Source organism: Macrobrachium nipponense, chromosome 9, assembly GCF_015104395.2.
Source record: "Macrobrachium nipponense isolate FS-2020 chromosome 9, ASM1510439v2, whole genome shotgun sequence".
Taxonomy (NCBI): Eukaryota; Metazoa; Arthropoda; class Malacostraca; order Decapoda; family Palaemonidae; genus Macrobrachium; species Macrobrachium nipponense.
Window position 1 is genome coordinate 4,508,697 of NC_061110.1, and position 7,500 is coordinate 4,516,196.

Below are 7,500 nucleotides of genomic sequence, written 5' to 3' on the forward strand. Positions count from 1 at the left end.
AGTTTCTCTTTAATTAAAGCGAATTTCAAGCCTTGAAAGGGAATGGAAATTGGGAGAGGAGATTAATTCGTTGTAATGTTGGTAAAATTACTAGCTCTTTTATTTTTTTTATTTTAATTGTGTAAGTTTTTTTTCCCGAATTTTGAGCCTTTTATTCTGTAATTTTTTCCTATAGCAATTTCTTCTTTTTTTTATTTCTTGAATTCTAACATGATTTTTCATTAAGGCAATCGTATCGGCTTTCGCCAGTATCAGATGGTTTTCCATCCAAAAACACTCTTTTTAAACGATCCATTAAGATGGCTAACATTTCAAATTCCAGTTCTTATATCGAATTCCTTTAAACAACAAAATAAAAAAAAAGGAGTTTACTGAGTGCATTTCAACTAAAAAAAAAAAACTCCCTCCTAAACTAAAGAGAAAAACTACCACCTGATAAATACATCCTAGTTGAATGCCTAACGTAACCATAACAAATCAGGCCCAGAACCACCTTCTTCCTCTACCACTTCACATCCAAGTGGAGTCTATGTAGATACACCCATGTTGGAGCAGAGTCTATACACTCAGGAAATATTGGAGGTTCAAAAGAGTTTCATCAGTTCGCCTTCGTCTGTTTACATTCCGATATTGGCTCATCCATGCATGGGCCTGGTCTGCGGTCGGTCTCTCGGTGTTACACGAATCAGGTCTCACTGGTGTGGAAGAGAGAGAGAGAGAGAGAGAGAGAGAGAGAGAGAGAGAGAGAGAGAGAGAGAGATTATCCCCGCCCCCAGGCAGTTTTTCTCTTAAACGAAAGACAGTAGCAGTAAAAGAACTCCAACCTGAACGACGACCGTCGCAGTTTAGAGGACAATGAGATATGACCTTGTTGACCTTTCGTCTTTATACGAACAAGCATTGAGTCGAGGGAGAGACGTCATTACCTTGAGCGTTTTTATTTCTTTCTTTTTCATGAGAGAGAGAGAGAGAGAGAGAGACAGACAGAGAGAGAGAAGAGAGAAAAGGCAGATGTTAAGAAAATTGTATCGTACCCATTAGCAAACCCGCGCACTAATGCGTACAAATGCACACACGTACACACACACACACACACACTTAGATAGATATGTGTGTTCGTGTGTGTGTGTGTGTGTGTGTGTGCGTGTGGGTCTATGTTTTCTTTTCAAATAACAGCAGCTTCCTCGCAATCGTGATGTCCTCGTCTCATGAAAAATCTGCGTTGCGAACGGATGTAACACAAGAGAAGCTTCGTGAACTCAGACGAAACATGAACTCTCCCATCTGAAGACACAAGACCTTCTCCTCAGGAGGAGGAGGAGGAGGAGGAGGAGGAGGAGGAGGAGGGGAGGAGGTAGGAGGAGGAGGAGAGGAGGAGGAGGAGGAGGAGGAGGATGTCTGTTGTATCGTAAAACTGAACGGTACCTGGGGGAAATCAGTGGGACAGTCATGGCCTTTCGCAAATCCTGATTCATGAATTATTCCTCTCCTTGGTCACCTCCAGAGCTATTCGATCTTTATTTAGACTAAAGGAAGCTGCTGAGGAGGAAATCTGTGCCTTGGGTTCAAAAGGGGGTCGAGTCCGAGTAAAACTTAAATGGATACGAAAGGTTGTACGATGAAGACAAATACTGATTCTCGAGAATGTTGTATAATGTAGGAATTACTGAAACGCTGCTACTCAAACCTCCATTCACACTTCCTATCTACAATCTGGCTGTCCAGCCTCTCTTGACTATTACTTCTTAGTGAGACTCTGAAGTCCTCAACCAGTTCCACCTTAAGATCCTTGTAACTTCATCTCCTCTTTGTTTTTTTTGGGTCTCTTTTCAGTCCAACCACTGCAATCGACTCGTTTTTACCATTCTTAAGTGCTGGGTGACTAAACTAGTCCATAACAAGAGAAAAAAAAGCCTTGTTCTTGTTCTGGAAAGGGATCATAAAGAAATCATTAGAAAGGTGTTAGAATCAAATGACTTTTCATTATTATTATTTTTTTTTTTCTTTTTGCTCTATCACAGTCCTCCAATTCGACTGGGTGGTATTTTATAGTGTGGTGTTCCAGGCTGCAACCTGACTCCTTAGGAGTCCATCACTTTTCTACTACGTGCGCCGTTTCTAGGATCACACTCTTCTGCATGAGTCCTGGAGCTACTTCAGCCTCTAGTTTTTCTAGATTCCTTTTCAGGGATTTTGGGATCGTGCCTAGTGCTCCTATGATTATGGGTACAATTTCCACTAGCCATATCCCAATTCCTTCTTAATTTCTATTTTCAGATCTTGATACTTACCCAGTTTTTTCCCTCTCTCTCTCTTCAACTCTGGTGTCCCATGGTATTGCGACATCAATGAGTGATACTTTCTTCTTGACTTTGTCAATCAACGTCACGTCTGGTCTATTTGCACGTATCACCCTATCTGTTTCTGATACCATAGTCCAAAGGATCTTTGCCTGATCGTTTTCTATCACTCCCTCAGGTTGGTGCTCGTACCACTATTACTGCAAGGTAGCTGATGTTTCTTGCGCAGGCTCCAGTGGAGGGCTTTTGTCGCTGAATCATGCCTCTTTTTTGTACTGGTTATGTGCAAGTACTGGGAATTCGCTTGCTATGTGGTTTGTGGTTTCATTTTTCGTATTGCACTTTCTACACATGGGAGAGATGTAATTTTCCGTCTATCGTTCTTTGAACATATCTGGTTCTTAGGGCCTGATCTTGTGCCGCTGTTATCATTCCTTCAGTTTCCTTTTTTAGCTCTCCCTCTGTAGCCATTGCCATGTGTCATCGCTGGCTAGTTCTTTAGTATGTCTTATGTATTGTCCGTGCTTGGTTTATTGTGCTATTCCCCATGTTCTGTTTGTCATCCTCCTGTCTCTGTATAATTCTGAGTCTTTGTCTACTTTTGTCATACTTCTGTCAATGCACTCTTATGGCCACTCATCTTTACGAGTTTTCTTTATATTGCCCCAGGCTCTGTTTCTCGATGTTGACACAGTCCTCTCCCTCCTTCCTTTCGTGTTATGTATAGTCTGTCCATATTTGCTCTTGGGTGTAGTGCTTTGTGTATCGTCATACGTGTCCTAGTTTTCTGGTCTACTGCTACGGGTTGTTCTTCTGCCATTGTCAATTCCACTACTCCTGCATTGTATCTTATTACAGGTACTGTCCATGTGTTTATGGCTTTATCATATTTCCGGCGTTGAGTTTTGACTTGAGTATTGCCATTAGTCTCTGCATATACTCTTCCTGATCGTGTCTTTCATCTCTTGGTGTTTTATATCCCCTTCTATTATTCTCAGGTATTTGTATCCTATGTGTTTGATGTTCCCATCTGGTTAGCTTTATCCCTTAAGTCCTTTTACTTTACCCTATTGTATGTTGACCAAGGCACATTTTTCTATTCCAAACTCCACCCTGATGTCCCCAGATACAATCCTTACAGTCTGGATTAGGGTATCTATTTCCATGATAACTTTACCATACAGCTTGATGTCGTCCATGAACATCTGATGGTTAATTCTGTTGCCTCTTTTCATGAGTTGGTACCCAGCATCTGTATTCTGCTGTACTTTTGTCATGGGAATCATTGCTACTACGGAGATTAGTCGGGACAATGAGTCTCCCTGGAAGATCACTATCCTGATGTTAACATGTTATTATTATCATAATTTTTATTTATTTATTTATTTATTTATTTTTGCTCTATCACAGTCCTCCAATTCGAGTGGGTGGTATTTATAGTGTGGGGTTCCGGGTTGCATCCTTCCTCCTTAGGAGTCCATCACTTTTCTTACTATGTGTGCCGTTTCTAGGATCACACTCTTCTGCATGTGTCCTGGAGCTACTTCAGCGTTTAGTTTTTCTAGATTCCTTTTCAGGGATCTTGGGATCGTGCCTAGTGCTCCTATGATTATGGTACGATTTCCACTGGCATATCCCATATCCTTCTTATTTCTATTTTCAGATCTTGATACTTATCCATTATTTCCCCCTCTTTCTCTTCAACTCTGGTGTCCCATGGTATTGCGACATCAATGAGTGATACTTTCTTCTTGGCTTTGTCAATCAAACGTCTCATCTGGTCTATTAGCGCACGCATCACCCTATCTTTTGTTTTCTGATACCATAGTCCCCGAGAGGATCTTTGCCTGATCGTTTTCTATCACTCCCTCAGGTTTGGTGCTTGTACCACTTATTACTGCAAGGTAGCTGATGTTTCTTGCACAGGCTCCAGTGGAGGGTTTTTGCCACTGAATCATGCCTCTTTTTGTACTGGTTCTGTGCAAGAGCCGGGTATTCACTTGCTATGTGGTTTATGGTTTCATTTTTTGTATTTCACTTCCTACATATGGGAGAGATGTTATATCCATCCATCATTCTTTGAACATATCTGGTTCTTAAGGCCTGATCTTGCGCCCGATGTTAATCATTCCTTCAGTTTCCTTCTTTAGCTCTCCCCTCTGTAGCCATTGCCATGTGTCATCGCTGGCTAGTTCTTTAGTCTGTCTCTTGTATTGTCTGTGCATTGGTTTGTTGTTACAGTCCTCTGTTCTGTCTGTCATTCTCCTGTCTCTGTATATTTCTGGGACTTTGTCTACTTTTATTAGTCCTTCTTCCCATGCACTCTTTAGCCACTCGTCTTCACTGGTTTTTAGATATTGCCTTAGTGCTCTATTCTCGATGTTGACGCAGTCTTCTTTACTTAGTAGTCCTCTCCCTCCTTCCTTTCGGTTATTTATAGTCTGTCCGTATTTGCTCTTGGGTGTAGTGCTTTGTGTATTGTCATATGTTTCTTGGTTTCTGATCTATGCTGCGGAGTTCTGCCTTCGTCATTCCACTATTCCTGCGCTGTATCTGATTACTGGCACTGCCCATGTGTCTATGGCTTTTATCATATTTCCGGAATTGAGTTTTGACTTGAGTATCGCCTTGAGTCTCTGCATATATTCTTTCCTAATCGTGTCCTTCATCTCTTGGTGTTTTATATCCCCTCCTTCCATTATTCCCAGTTATTTGTATCCTGTCTCATCTATGTGTTTGATGTTGCTCCCCTCTGGTAGCTTTATCCCTTCATGTTCTCGTTACTTTGCCCTTTTGTATGTTGACTAAGGCGCATTTTACTATTCCAAACTCCATCCTGATGTCCCCAGATACAATCCTTACAGTCTGGATTAGGGTATCTATTTCCTTGATGCTCTTACCATACAGCTTGATGTCATCCATGAACATCAGATGGTTGATTCTGTTGCCTCTTTTCTTGAGTTGATACCCGGCATCCATCTTCTGTAGTATTTTTCTTTTCATGGGGAATCATGGCTACTACGAAGAGTAGTGGGGACAGTGAGTCGCCCTGGAAGATCCCTCTCCTGATATTGATCTCTGCTAGTCTTATTCCAGAGCTTGTAAGTATTGTATTCCAGTTGCGGCATTGTATTTTTGAGGAAGCTGATGGTGTTTTCCTCTGCCCCATATATTTTCAGGCATTCTATTAGCCATGTGTGTGGTATCATGTCGAAGGCTTTCTTATAGTCTATCATTGCCATGCTTAGGTTGGTTTCCCTTCTCCTACTGTTCTTCATTACCATTTTGTCTATCAGGAGCTGGTCTTTTGTGCCCCTACACTTCCTTCTGCAGCCTTTCTGTTGGTGGGGGATGGTGTTTGTCTCCTCTAGGTAGTTGTATAGCCTTTCACTGATGATACCTGTTATTATTATTATTATTATTATTATTATTATTATTATTATTATTATTATTATTATTATTATTATTATTATTATTATTATTATTATTATTGGAGAAACAAATCCACAGGGACTCAAACAGGTCTCCTCAAAAGCTTTCTGTACTGCTTTATCTTTAAATATATGTACACATACGTAACTGGATTTGTTTCTCCAACAATGCCAACAATAACAACAACAACAACAATAATAATATTAATGTGTTTTATCAGAAGTGATTGCTGCCTCAGCTGCATTAATTTTATAAAGGTTCTTCTCTATTTTTCTAATTATTGTTTTTCTCATTGTTGCTTAAACTGGTGAGCAATGCACCAAAGGTTGACATATCTCAATTAGGTAAGGGTATGGCTCCTCTTTGGAGGGGTGCCGATCGTCCTACCCCGCTTTGTAGGGGGGCCAATCGTAAAAATATTTGCCAAAAATACACTACTCAAGACAGGGTAATGAAATTATCAGGCATTATTAGCACCATAATAACGCATATTTCCTGTGAGTTTTATCATCCTACAGGGAAAATAAATGATTTTATTAAAAAAAAATAGAGTGAAATTCGGTGCCCGTCGTACAAAGGGATAAATTTGGTGATCGGTAAAAACTACTCTCTCGAATAGAAATTTGGTCTGTAGGCATGTTGGTATATCCACCTGGAACATGCACTTAAAGTATTATCAAAATAGAAACAGTAAAATAAGCACGTATTAACAAAAAAAAGAGACAACAACTTCAGTGAAAGCCACACCGATAAATAAGATAATAGCTAGAAAGAAATATTCAGAAAAAATTCAAACCTCGATTTAGGGACTAAACCTTTTGAGAGTTTGTAGTTATTATGTCACTTGATAGCCTAAGACTTCTAAAAATTATATTATTTAGGACAATCAAAGAAATACTCACCCCCCTTTCCGAAACAAAAAAAACCAAACCAGAGAAAAAGTGAAAAAAGCAATTTTTTCTTGGGACAAGAAACTTGAAAAATTAGTTTAGATACCCATGATAACCCTAAAGCTGTTTTCTGTGATGAAACTAATCTTATAGAAAACGTAGAAAACGACATAGACCTTTTGAGAGATAAACTATAAAATTTGCGATTTGCATATATATCGGCGATGCTTTCGCTGAAGTTGTTGCTCTTTTTTTTGTTATTACATGCTTTATTTACTGTTCTATTTTGATAATACTTTATATGCATGTTCCAGGTGGATATACCAACATTCTGTCAGACCGAATTTCTATTCAAGACTGTAGTTTCTCACCGACCACCAGTGTCCCTTGTACAAGAGACACTGAAGTTTCACATTTTTTTTCATAAAAATCATTTATTTTCCCTGTAGGATGATAAAAAAAAAAAAAAACTCCAGGGAATAATGCGTATTAAAGTGCAAATAATGCCTGATAATTTCATTACCCTGTCTTGATTAGTGTATTTTTGGCAAATATTTTTACGATCGGCACCCCTCCAAAGTGGAGTCTATCCTAATTTAGTAAAAAACGATTGATTGTTTTTATTGGTGAAAAATTCCAGTGGGTTGTCAATTTTTGGGTATATACCGTAGAGTTTATTGCAGGTAGCATTGATGTTAAATTCTGTTTCTTTTCTATTATTTTTGTCGGGGCCGCGACGTTTCGTCAGAATAAACCTTAATAGACATCCTCTTGGGCGGAGGTGGTGAAGGACTGAAGTGAGAGGGTGTGTCCGTCTGCTTTTATTGTAACGGTGCAGCGGGGGGCTTCGTGCCAAAGCCTTTTCATTGGCTAGTGAA